The sequence below is a fragment of the Arvicola amphibius genome, chromosome 2 (assembly GCF_903992535.2).
Source record: "Arvicola amphibius chromosome 2, mArvAmp1.2, whole genome shotgun sequence".
Lineage (NCBI taxonomy): Eukaryota > Metazoa > Chordata > Mammalia > Rodentia > Cricetidae > Arvicola > Arvicola amphibius.
The window spans coordinates 123,958,170-123,972,680 of NC_052048.2; positions in this window are offsets into that span (position 1 = coordinate 123,958,170).

Consider the following 14,511-nt stretch of genomic DNA (forward strand, 5'->3'; position numbering starts at 1 on the left):
GTACTTGCTCTTTGGTAGGTGAAGTGTCTATAGCTTAAGCAGCCTGTTCTGAAGAATCATTTTCAGTCTTGCAGAATAAGCCAGGGAACATTGTCTTATGGGCTGAACTGCACCTTCAAAAAGCGACGTATAAAAGCCCTAAATTCTGAATCTCAGATGACCAATTCATAAACAAATCTCCACACACATCATCAAGTTGCCTTTGTAGAGAAGCCCTAGAGAATTGGAAGTGATTTTCAAGTGGGTGGTGTGGCCTCATTAGCCAATGACTAAACTCTTCGGAGGCCACTTCTTCACATCTGCATAGAGAGTGGAAAAATTTAAACATCTACAATGAGGTTAATGAGGTAGTATATGAAAAAAAAACCTTTACAGTGCCGCTTGGAAACATATGCAATTAAAAAACTACCTGAAATTTGACATTATTTCCAAAGTTAACCTTACATATAGGTGTCAAAGTGTGAATGAGGCTGGTATAACAGACAGTGTGAGTTCACATTCTTTGAACAATCGAACCCCTTAAAAAAATCTCCTCACTTACTTTCTTACTACTTACATTTTGATTATTTTATTTTTTACTATTTCAAGCCTTTAAATATTGGTCAAGTTTAGTTATTTTTTTTAACCACCATTTCACACCCCTGTCATGCCTTCCCTCTCTTGTGGAAATCCTTCTGACCAACTCGACTTCCCAGTCTCATCGATACTACAGTCAGAACTGCACCCCACTGGACAATTAATATAAATGACTCTCCATTCTGAAAGGAGAACACACCTGTTTCACGCTGCAGCCTTTCTTCCTTGGACAATGACCTAAGATCAGTCTCTGATCATCAAGTCCCAGCTTTCCTTGCCACACTGTATATGAAAGATGAGTGTAGTATTCTCCCCAGCTCAGCTTGCTTCCATCCTCTGTGGTTATTTAGAAGAACCTGGGTAACACATCACATTGCTGCTGCATCTATGGACAGTCCCTTCATCGTAGTCCCATGTTCACTGTTTGCTGATTTAAAAGAGTAAGCTCAAGTTAACTGGAGCCCTAGGTGCAGATATTTAAACAGAAGTGACCCTGTTGTGATTTTGCTTGGATCAGAGCCAATTGAAACAATCTTTTGCCATGGCATTCTATTGCCTTTGGGGTTACAAAGGATTGTGTGTAACTTTCTGTTTTCTGAAACTTGGCTCTTAATGATCTCGTTGAGCTGATTTCAACCCCTCCTTCTGCTGGCACTGAGAAGAATAACAAAACCATTCTTTCCAACATGAATATTACAGCACTGTTTTTCAGATAAGGAGTAGCTTTAAGAGGCCTCTGACCCACTGGCCAATTATTGTCCAAAAGAAAAGCCACTGATATGCCTTGTGTCCTTTTTGCCTTTATTCTTTCTGCTTCCTAACATGCTATTGTTTGTTATAGATGTTTAGCTGCCTGGCAAATAACAAACAACCTCATAAACTTTCTGCTATTTCCTTGATGTGAATGTCACAGTAATTTGAAAATAATTATTTTGTGTGTACATGTGTGCATGTGTGTGTTCTTATACATTGGTGTGTGTGTGCGTGCATGCATGTGTGTGTATCTCTCTCTCTCTCTCTCTCTCTCTCTCTCTCTCTCTCTGTGTGTGTGTGTGTGTGTGTGTGTGTAAGTCAAAAATCAACCTTGGGAGTTGTTTAGAGATTTCTACTTTATTTTTTGAGACAGGATCTGTACTAGTATATGAGGCTTCATCTTTGTAGGTGAACATGGCTGGCAAGTAAGCCTCAGGATCTTTGTGTCTACCTCCCTAGTGCTGCAAGGTGGGCACATCATGCCTGGTTTTCTGCAGGGATGGACACTCACCTCTGAACTCAGGTCCTCAATGCTTGCACAGAAAGCCTTTCAGAAGAACTAGCTTCTCCTGTCTTTGGAATATTCTTCTGTGATACATACCAGGACTATCCCGCCCAACCTTAAAAATGTCAGTGTGTGTTGAGGTTTTATTTTGGTCAGCACAGGTAACTTCTTGTCTTTGTTGGTGAAGTCTAGCACTATTTTGCCCTGCCAAAACTGGGGTAGAATTTTGGGGCCTTGACTATATGTGTTCAATATTATTTTTCCTTTTTTAAAAAAATACACCTATCTTTTCTGAAGAGAAAGAACAAAAAATGATATAGATTTGGGTGGGTGGGGATGTGGGGACGATATGATAGGAGTTGGGGGACCATAATCAGAATATAGTATATGGGAAAAAAATTTATTTTCAATTAACAAAAATCAATATATTTCTTGCCAGTATTTTCTCTATTCATGTAAGGTAAGGTGGTGGCTAAGCTGTCCATTAGATATGGACTTTTTTTGTACTTATTAGCTTTTGCAAATATTTTGACCCCTAGCCAGTCTCTGGGGTCTGCCTAGGCATTGAATGATGAGCTCAACGGCACAACCCATAGTTGTTCTTTGTGCAAATGTCACATTGACCCACTAGTTTGTGATTACACAATGTTAATTAAAAGCTAGCTGAAACAATATTTGGAGAGTTTTAAATTTTTGTCAGCTATTCTAAATGGTGGGGTCTGAGCAGCGCTGATGAGCGGTGGCTGGAACACTTGTTGTTGCTATGTTGGTCATTTCTGCTATCTCCTTTGCCTTGTCCAAAAGGCATCTCCTCCAGATTGGTGTTTGTGAGTGTGCCCTTCGCCAGTACCAGTAGTCAACCTAATAGGCCGCCCACGGATCTCACAAGACATTCTGGACAGTCTGAGTACTGGGAATAATTAGACTTCCCCAGGAAATATAAATTGTTAGTGTTGCATGGTCACAACTCTGTGTAACTGGTAAGACATTGCTTCTCATGTTGGCAGCCAGAACATGGACGGCCAGTGTTATGGCCTACCTGTTCACATGTGTGGGGTACTGTGGTTGCATCATTAGACTCGCACATGTATGTATTTCATCTTCAATCTTGTTTTACTTTTTCTTCCTGTTCCATTTTTAACTGCTGCTAGTGTGTTATCTTCTGTGTGTCTTATTAGGAACTGTATCATATCTTTCCAGGAATAGAAAAAAGTATAAAGATAAACATGTATATCCAAACTGATCAATTTCAAATGGGGTCTACAGGGAGTGTTGCATGCTCTGGTGAAGAGAACAAGGGGATTCTTGATGCAGAGAATAATAGAAACAGACGAAAAGGGAATGAATATGGTTTTGACAGGGGATTAGGTTTTTGAAAATGAAAAGACCCATCTTCCTTATCGAAGTCAAGTCAAGGTATAGCAGAGCTGCCCAGCTGAGATCATTAAACTAGAACATGGGAAAAGATGCATTGCTTTAAAATGAAACTGCTTTTAATGTCTCTCAGCATGAAGAATTTTATTTTATGTATAAATATGGGAAAATATTTTCAATGCTATGCACAGGAATAAGAATTCCTAAATCTCTGAGTGGAGGTGGGAGGAGAGGTCATTGGGATAAGAAAATCTCACCAGTACATTGGTATGTAATATACCTTTGTTTGCTATTTCAAGACTTCAGAAACAGGTGATAGCATTGTTTCAATTTTATGCACGCCTTTTTACAGATCACATGTAGATCTATTTTAAGGACAGGTACAACAAAACAGTATCTTTTTGTAAGATTGGGTACAAATTGGAAACTCAGGTGAATAATTATGGAAATCAAAGATAAGAAGCATTTTCTATCTGTGCAGGTTCCTCCACTATCAGTTCTGAGTCAGTGAGCTCTCTACTCAGGTCAGCTGATTCTGTGGGTATCGCTATCATAATTTGATCCTTTGCTCATATTATCGTTCCTCCCTCTCTTGGGCTGGTCTCAGGTAGCTCGGCCCAGTGCTATTCTGTGGATCTCTGTATCTGCTTTAATTAGTTGCTGGTCGAAGATTCTATGATGACAATTAAAGTAGTCATCAATTTGATTACAGTCCTAATACAAACCAGCCAGTATGCATAGGAATCCCCTCCGCTGTTGCTTAGAGTCTTAGTTGGGGGCCATACTTGTGTATATCTGAGAATTTCCCTAGTGCTATGTTTCTTGATAGCCGTTTAATGGTTCCCTTAATCAAGATATCTCCTTCCTTTCTCCCCATCAGTGTCCTTCCCCCTTCTTTGGGCATCCCATTCCCTCTTGTTCTCCCTACTGAATGTGGGGAACAGTTGTGAATCTTGGGCAGTCTGTGGGGTCACTGGCAGTGGCTTAGTGCTTGAACTGGCATCTAGGAGTCCATTCGTTTTGGAGGGATACCTTGTTCAGCCTAAATATAGGAGTAGGACCTTGGTCTTGCCTTGAAGTGAAGTGTCAGACTTTGTTAACTCCCTGTGGGAAGCCCTTACCCTTTCTGAGGAGTGGGTGGGGGTGAGGTGGGAGGAAGTTGGGGGAAGCGGGAGGAGGGGAAGGAGTGAGAAAGGGGATAGCTATGTAAAATTAGAAAAGATTGCATTAAAAATTCTTGATTGATGCCGGGCGGTGGTGGTGCACGCCTTTAATCTCAGCACTCGGGAGGCAGAGGCAGGCGGATCTCTGTGAGTTCGAGACCAGCCTGGTCTACAAGAGCTAGTTCCAGGACAGGCTCCAAAGCCACAGAGAAACCCTGTCTCGAAAAACCAAAAAAAAATTTCTTGATTGAGAAAAAGAAGAAAAAGAAACTTTCTATTTGTTTTTGCTTACCTGGAAATTTCTAAGTCTCAAGGCTCCATTTTTGTTGAGTGTTTTTACAAGGTTAAGGCTCAGCAGATCAGGGCTCTATCCTAACTATTCAGCTTCTTTTTCCACATACAGCAGAGAACCAGTGAACTATGTTAAGAACAGATGAAGAGCATGGATGTAAATAGTGGTCTGTCTGTATGTCTACAATCAAGTTGAAAGTTTGCTTGATCTTGGAGAAACAAGGATGACAACTTGACTTCTCATTTGGAAAGTATAACTAAGAGGAAAAGCTTTGTATACTCAGTATCTAAGGAAAAGTTCAATGTTATTTTTACAAATAATTTGAAAATTCAGTTGTCCTCACCACTGTGGAGCGGACACCATGGTGAACCTATCACCTTCCTTTTGGTCTTGGAATATGGAATTGTGGTGTTGGCGAGATTTGGAGACCAGTGATTCTATTGATGAAGAGACAACATCCACTCACAGAAATCACCAGGACCATTTCCATCAAAGCTGTGCTGCCAGTGCTTTAGCACACTCACGCTGGAGGCTGATAGCTTCTGCTACAAGTCCGGGTCATGTGTAAGATGAGGATAATAATTCCCACCTTATAGAGTTATTTGGAGAATGCAATGAGGTGATAAATGTAAACACTATAGCATAGTGTTTGTGACTCTTTCAACCATGCTTCCAAACCAAGGTCAAGTTTTATTAATTGGAGGTCAAGTACAACTACCCCAAGAGTCCAAAGTTATGATTCCATGTAAGCAATTGCTTGATACCCAAGCCGAGCAGACTTCTTTTTCTCCAAAACATGTGTTGAGTACTTCCACAACCACCTCTTCAATATTGGCTCTTTAAAGGCTATGTCTTTCTGCACGGCAAGCCTTTTTAAACACTCTCTTCATTTTACCTGAATAATTGCCAACAACATCCTTCAATGAAATTAATGTATTATTCTGGGACTGAGGCATGACACACACAGATGCTTTTAATGATTAATCCAATTATTCAAACTGCAGCACTTTGCCCTTGCTCCAGGGCCCCAGAAAGGAATGATTAAGCTCCACTGGTTGTCTAGATCAGTGTGTTTCAACCTTGGCAGCCCTGACATTCTAGGCTGGGTATTGCTTTACTCTACCAGGCTTCCTTTTCCATCATAGGGAATCGAGCAGTGTCCTTGACTTCTTCAATTGGACATCAGGAGCACAGACTTCTTCCACCAACTATAATGGTAAAGAAAACCTATCTCTGGACAATGCCAGCTATTTCCTAGATATTGCTGGGCTGGCATCACAAATCTTGCATTCTTTAAGTTAGTTTTTTTTTTATGTTCTATGAATTTCCAGCTTTTGGATATTTTCTTATCCATCAGATTCACAAATTACTCTGTGTTATTTTCAAGATGGATGAGTATATTAGGGTCAGAGGTTTGCAGTTTCTGTGGACATTTTCATGGACCAGCACCTTTTGCACATCAGTAGATGGTGTTACACACTGTGCTTGGAACATATCCTAGCGGGGCTGCCTTAGCCCTTTGTCAGTACCCACTCCAAGAGACAATCAGCACATTGTGCAGTACCATCCCAGAGTTCTTCAGAGAGAATAGCCAAGGGCCCAAGAGCTGCTGTTTATGTGTGGCACACGATCAAGAATGGTAAGGTAATCACTTTATGGGTGTGCTTAGGAAAAACTTGTGCCAACAGCACCTGAGGGACTCACCCTTCCTCCCAGCGTTTTGCTGTCATTGAAAACAATGCTGTATGTATTTGAGAAGTGTGGACATGTTCTGAGGTAATATGCATGAGGAATTCTCACAAGCCACAGTGGTCATTCCACCTGCTGGGGCATCTACCAGTATTCCATTTCAGGCATCCATCACTGCATTAGGGAGGAAGAGGGGAGATGGTACGTGCTCAACTAGGTGGTCTTGATCAGGATGGGGATGGAGAGTCAGAGGAGAAAATGAGGGACAAGAGGCAAGATGCTCCTTGATTCCACAAAGTAGTGCCTTTCTTCTTTCAAAACTTGTGTGTGTGTGTGTGTGTGTGTGTGTGTGTGTGCCTATGTGTGTGTATGTGCAGATGTGTACATGTGATACTCAGAAGACAACTTTGGGTTTTAGTCCTCATGTCTCACCCACCATCTTTTGAAACAGGGTCTCTTACTGGATTGGAATTTGCTAATTAGTTTGGGCTGGCTACCTGGCCAGAGAATCACCATCATCTGTCTCTTTCTGCCTCCACCGATTTTAGGTGTGCACTATCAAGCCTGGCCTTTTTTTGTTGTTGTTTTACATGGGTTCTGGGAGTGCAACTCATATCCTTGTGCTTGCAAAGCAGAGAATTGGTTGACAGAGTAATTGTACCAACTCCCTATCCCTAACTCATTCAAAACAAATTTGAATAAATATTCTTCCTCAATTTGTTGTATTTAAACTGTATAACCATTATGTGTTAATACACAGCTTTAAGAAGGGGGCTGGAAATGTAGTTCAGCTGGTAGAGTACTTCCTAGCATTCACAAAGTTCAATCATCAGTGTTGCACAAATAAGAACAATTCAAAAAGTGCCCACAACTTCATCATGGTGGAAAGGTATTAGATAAAGGAAAGTTGGTCAACAGTCAGAAAATTCATACCTTCTCCTGGCCCCTGGCTTTGCATTAAATACATAGAAGTAGACTTGGGGAAAAGATTCAGAAACAACCCACAAGGCTGCGCTCCCATGGAGTTAAGTATTCTTTTAGCACAAAATTTATATGAAGATGAAAGGAAATATACTTTCAACATAGTGACTTGTGTTGCTACAGTGTTCTTATTGACTGTTTTTCTAAGCTATGGCTTTTATATTCAGTTCTCTTTGACCGATATTTAATGAGTACACTTTAAAGAACATTTTTGCTATTTTATAGTCAGGGTGCTAGGCTCCGGCAACTGAAATTTGTAAAACTGTACAATATAGCCATTCCAACATGCTTCCATCAGTTATACACCAATAAATAACAGTGATTTCAAGGGTGATTAATCATAATCATTATAAAGCACTTTGGCCAAGCCAACATCTGTTTCCATGGATACAGCAGCTGGCCATCACAGTTTTGTAATTTATATACTTTAGTTATTGTTCTCCGATGACTAAGAAGGCCATTGTACACAGTATGACCTTTTAGCTTTAGGCCCCAATGGGCTCTTGAGAGGGTTACACATAGCCTATAGTTCTTTTGAAGAGTTTTTTTTTTTGCTATTGTTATAAACTTGTTGAGACCTGAGGAAATGAAGTAAGACTTCAAAGGTCTTCTTTCCATTGCTTTCTTCAAGGATCAAAGTGAAGAAGCTAATCATGCAGGTGACACTATCAGGTTATCAGAGACTCTCAAGGTTGGTTTAGGAAGTTCTAGTCTTCTCCTGCTCAGCGGGGCAACTGTAGTTTTTAATTACCTTCTATATCCTGATGAATCTGATAGAGTGAGTCTGATGGCTCCAAAGAGGAAGTAATGAGAAGAAGAGGGGCACAGTAGTCACTGACTTTCCAGTGTATACTCTGTGTGAGTGCTGTATTAACTCTTTCATTGGAAAGATGTAAACATCGGTTCCCCACTCCATATAAAGAGCCGATGGCAAACTGAAGCACAATTCTACTCACATTCTACCAGCTGAACCAATGATTTTTATTGAGCTTATTTTAGAGACTGGGGAGGAGTTGCTTACAGGCTCTAGGGAAACTCAGAAGCAACCACTGAAAAGTCTCATTCCTCCTACATGGATGAGACACCCTTCTTCAGTTAACTTTCTACATACTTACATGCTCTACGAATTCCTGAGATCATGAGGCTGTGTGGACCAAAGCCAAAATCACATGGAGGGAGGGAACAACTGCACTCTCATATGGGGGTTCAATAATACTTTTCATCACTTCCTTCTTTGAGGGAATGTCAACAGCCAATAGGATTGAACTTAAGAATCTCTTGTAAATATTTAGCCATAGTTGAGCTAATGAAGATAATGATTGCTTTGTTCAGAAAAAAGAAAACTACAGCATGTGTGTATGTGTGTAGAAGGAGCAGTGGGCTGCATTCCCTCCTGGTTCTCGTACAGCTAGCTTAGCCCCGGAAATAACAACATATAATTTTTTTTCTTTTAAACACTGCCTGACCCATTAGTTTCAGCCTCTTATTGGCTAATTCTCACATCTTGCTTTAACTCATATTTAGTAATCTGTGTAGCACCACAAGGTGGTGGCTTACTGGGAAAGATCCTAACCTGCGTCTGTCTCGGAGAGGAGAGTCATGGCGACTGACTCATTGCCTTCTTCCCAGCATTCTGTTCTGTTTACTCTGCCTACCTAATTATCTGTCCTATCAAAGGGCCAAGGCAGTTTCTTTATTAACCAATGAAAGTAACACATAGACAGATGATCCTCCTACATCACTTCCCCTTTTTCTGTTTAAACAAAAAAGAAAGGCTTTAACTTTAACATAGCAAAAGTACATATAACAAAACAGTTATCAAACAAGAATTACAGTTACAATATTTGTATCTATTTTATCTTTTATCATAACTAAGACAAACAATAAGTATAACTATCTATTCTTCAACTCCATCAAAGACTCCAGAAGGATATAATATTACCTAAGTAAACAAGAAGTAAGCAACTTCTAAAAATCTAGAAATGACAGAGACATTTTGCTGCCTGGACAGTCACCCAAAGTTCCTCTGTACCATTGGGGCATCCATCTTCAGCCTACAGGCCCATAGTATCCAGCAGATATTTTCATGAAGCAGGAAATTTCAAAGACAGTTCAGTCATTATTTGCTATGTCCTGCAGAATGTCTCATAGACTCTTTCATAAATAAGGAACCCCAAAAGACCATCTCACCTTTAGGAAAGTTCAGCAGTTCTCTCTCTGTGGGTTCTTTGTGTCCAGTTTATGCAACAGTCCAGGCATGAGCAGTTTCCTGCCCAAATGGCTAACCAACTTCATAAGTAGCCTCTTCGATGTTCATCTTCCTCTCGAAGTAGATTGGTGCTGCCAGGAGCAGATGTGTCTCACTGTCATGGACAGCCCTAAGTTATTAAAATATTTAAAGTGCCATATTCTGTAGTCTTTGAAAGATATAAAAAATGCCTATCTGAAATATATCTATGCACATCTAGAAAATCTAACTAACATGACTATAAGTTTGACTATTATCGATGATTATCCATTAACAATATCCTATATTTCCTAATTATACATTACATTTTAAAATGAACTACACAATCACAATACCTTAATCAAGAGCAGAAATACGTATACATATAACAAAATTGACCTTAAATTTATATCATTAAGGCAAAATTTATACCAATGTAAATTATTCATATCTATATCATTCCCCCTTTAAATGTAAAAGAACATATAAACAATATTTGGGAATATGGGCATAGTTATTTCTCTCCAAATTTATTCCTGCTGTATAGGGGCGCTGTTAATTTGGTCTTTCATGGTATAGCCTGTTGGGTGAAATAATTTTCTGAAGGTGTTCATGGTGACCTTTCACGAGGGCATGGTCTATCATACCATATTGGGATAGAAGCAATCCACAGGGTCTTATCCTCTGTGAAAACAAAAGAAGAACCTCTTTTCCAAAGCATCATGTTCTTAGATCCAAATTCTGAAATTATAATACCCTTATGATATCCATTCTGGTTTAGCTTGGCAGCCCATATAATGAAATGTCTCTTTGTACTTAGTTCCTTAACAATCAAACATTTTAACGAAAACACAATAATACAAAGAATCCAGACTGTCTGTGAATTTTCTATTTTTTACATGGCTTATTTTTCTTTATTTCTTTTAGTCTATAACTACTTTTACTCTGTCTCTTTAAAGACTTTACCCTTTTTTAAAACCATTAACTTTATTCTCTATATTCTTTTTCTTCTCTCTCTCAAGCCTACGTATACTCATCCAACACTGTGACACGTTTAAAGGTCTTTTATGTCTGAATTTGTGAATCTGTAATTTTTTTACTATTCAGAAACATGTTTGATTTGCGCCTTTAAATAGCTAAGTGCTTAAGAATCTAAACTGTGACATTCCTAGGTGAAAAACAGGTACTGCCAGCTTGCCCTACCCAGTCCAACATTGAGGAGCTGCTTGTGATTGAATCAGTTGAGCCTCTGAGCTGCAGAGCTGCGGACTGCTCTGGATGTTGGCTCCACCTCTCTCCAATTTCAAAATGGAGGACATACCATTTTCTCCTAGCTCTGAGGCCTCCAGGCAGGAGCCACACTCAGCACTTTAACTCTGAGACAGAACGTGAGGCACAGAAACTCTTTTCATCTAAGTTACAGCGTGGAAACATCTCTCTGTATGGCGACAAAAATCTGCCATGCTCTCCTGTCTGCCTAAGCCTGATCCCACAGTCTGCCCAGGCAGGGAGTGCAGACATGGTCTCAGAGTACTTTCTTTCTGATCCCGAGCAGGAACACAAACATCCAGTCCCATGAAAGCCACTGAAATACTTTATAGCCGGAATTCACGCTGGTGGCACAGCCCAGCAAGCTGCATTTTAAAACCACACAGCTTTTTTCCTGCTACGGCTGCTGAGTCAGGGAAATTTTACAATACAATAGGTAATGTATAACTATTGCATATTTATAAAAATTATTATAAGGAGATTGGGGACATAGCTCCCTTGGCAGAATGCTTGACTAGCATGCATGATGCCCCTCATTTGACCCTCAGAGTCACATACAATGGGCATGACAGTGAATACCTGTAATCCTAGTACTCAGAGGAGGAGGCAGAAAGATGAGAAGTTCCAAGTCAGCTTTGATTATATATTAACTTTGATGTCAGTGTGGGATATATGATCCCTGACTAAATTAAAATATTTGACATAGAACTATTAGCTACACTGTTTTGTATCTGTGTACCAAATTATCATGCAATATCCTGTAAGTATGTAAGAAAAATTATATCAATGATAGAATTAAAAAAAGGACTCTCAAGCCACTAGAGCTACTGAGGGTCAGAGGCTTGCACAGTTCACTCTCTGTCCTCATCTGTCTGAGTGGAAACCTGACTCACACCTGGCTCTCTTGACTCTTAGGTCAGAGCTCATCTTTTTTCTTTGATTACATCAAACAAATATTATTTTGGGAGTCTTCACTGATTGATTGGTTGAGTGTGTGTGTGTGTGTGTGTGTGTGTGTGTGTGTGGTGTATGTGTGTGTGTATTAAACTATACTATGTACCAGGCTCCTGTCTCAGTACTAGTAAGTCCAGAGCAAGTCATTATGAATATTTCAAGTCTACATAGCTCAGAAAGACACTATTGGAAGAAAGTCACATTAAACAAATTCACACAGGCAGCTGAAGAGCCATGAAGTCATGCTGAGTATTGAGCCAGTGAGATCTACTGCACTCAAAATGGCTTCCATTTTTAGTTAGGTCTAACTTTAGAGGGAACAACAGACTTGCTTAGATTAAGGTCACCGGAACTAAGAGCAGAAGAGCTTGTAACTGTATGAACGCTAGATGACATCACATGTCAGAGATCAGCCTGTGAAATGTTCCCCCCATGACAAGAAGAAGCCAAATGAAAATCAGCACTATAAGAACATATGGTGGGGATATGGACCACGAAGAAGATAATGTCATAAACTTGGTTACTGAAGATCCATGTAGCCCACAGTGAAAAGTTCTAGTTAAGCTGTCTATGGTCTTTGTAGTTAGAGCTGTGCTACAGGAGTCCAGCTTGTTTGGGTTGTAAAAGAAACAGAACAGGGAGAAACTAGTAGTTGGGATCTTTCTTCCTTGTAAGATGCACTCATACTTGGAACTTTGGCTCTTTAAACCTTCCTTACTTTACTTGATTTCTTCTTCTGCATAGGTTAGATGCTAGAATCCCTTATGATTTGACCAGTGTTGGCTAATCATTTTTTCAACTATGGATTCAATTACCAGAATTCTTATCTCTTCCCTATAAAATAATGTGATCATACAGTCATGTACTTTCATGGGGCTAGGCCTAGTGTAGATCTTTCTTTTTCTACCTATAGGATTTAAACATGCTTGAATTTGTTCATGTGCATTAGTTTTCTGTGCTGTGTACAAAATTAAGATATATTTAACACCTTCAAAAACATGTTCATTCTTTCACGGCTTTTTGGAGTCAAATGTTTGTCCAAGATTCAGTAGGGACCCCTATGAGGTTTCCATGAATGTGCTGACCAGAAATTCATGTTCTCATGTGGGGGTCTCAATTGTGGTAAGGGTCATTTCATAGCTTACTTCGATGCTGGAATATTTTGCCTTCTTAGGAAGCAATACTTAGGAAGCCAGCAAGGAAGGAAAACACTATAGCACAGTGGTCAGCAGGAGCCTTTTACCATGTGGCATTTCATCATTCGTGACCCATTTTTATGCTTCCACACAAAAAGTATGCCTGTAATGAATGTCAACAGACAGATAGAGCCACACTGGATGTCACACTTCTGTAGCCTAACTTTGCCCACAGCCTGGGGAATTTCATGTTCTTCCTGATTTGTGCAAGAGACACCATGGAACATGCTCTGACTGTCACTGGAGTACAGGGTGAAAGGTCAACCACATGCAAAAATCCTCACTCCAGGGTGTCCCCAGCTCTACATATTCTGACCTTCCTTCAGCTTCGGTTGTCCTTGCAGCTCTCACTTCTGTGAGCATCCTGCCTTTACAGTCTCCTCACAGCAAAAGCTACGACACACTTGGTTCTCTCTCCTAAGGCAGGTGCCTTTGATCCATGTACTTTCCCCTAAGCACCAGTGTGCATCCTCTCCCTGCTTTGTCATAGAATGACCACCTGCCTTGGCTTGGCCAGTTCTCTACTGATAAATTCTCTACTCACCCCATCAGTGGGAGGAGCAGTTCTACTTCAGTGTCCCAAGAGACTCACAGCATGCAGAGGCATGATTTATCTTTTCAGAAGTCATATATGTATGGCATCTACATCACACAGATACTCATACACACAGACTCACAGACAGACAGACAGACAGACAGACATTCAGATAGGCATACACACCCTATGATTTGAGTCCATCTGTCCATCTTCACAGAGCACAATGCTCCTGTGACCTATCTAATTTGTTGTACATCTCAATATTTTGTTCCCATTGATTGCCAAGTAGTATATCATTTTGCAAACATAATAGCATTAGCTTTTTATTAAACAGTGGGAAGTTTGCAGGTTTTAACAATTACAGATTGTGGTGCATGTAAGTTTGTATGGAGGTAGAAGTACATTTATCTTCTCTCTGATAAATAGTGGGAGAAATAACTGTTACCGATTCCCTTTAATGAGTAAACTGATGTACTATCCTAGTCACTGGAGACATGAAGGGGAAATGGCATTTTGAGAGGTGGGGTGAGAGATGGCAAGAATGTTTCCCTTGATGTCAGTTTATGATCTGGGGGGAAAGTAATCTTCAGTGTTCTTTTTATTTTGCTGTGTGAACTCACTTTTCTTTCTGTCTAGTAGAACTGGCTCAAGGAATCGAATTAATTGTTCCTAGTCTAATCTTGGATAACACAGAGCAAATCCCAGGCCACACTTCTTTATTAGGATGCTCTCCAAGAACCTGTGGCGTTATTGCTCTCTGTCTCTGGTGCTGAACCCTCTGGTATGACTTGCACAAACCTATGCCCTTCCAGTGAAGGCAGTTGTGAAAAGCTTCCATTAGTTGTTGCTGTATTCTTTTTTTTCTATCACAGACTGGAATTGGTCTACTAGATCCACTGATATAACAAGTTCTATTCCTTTTCAGGCAGCCAATACTTCAGCACTGTCAGAAGGGATCTTGAATATGTCACATGTTCGCCACTAATTTCTCTGC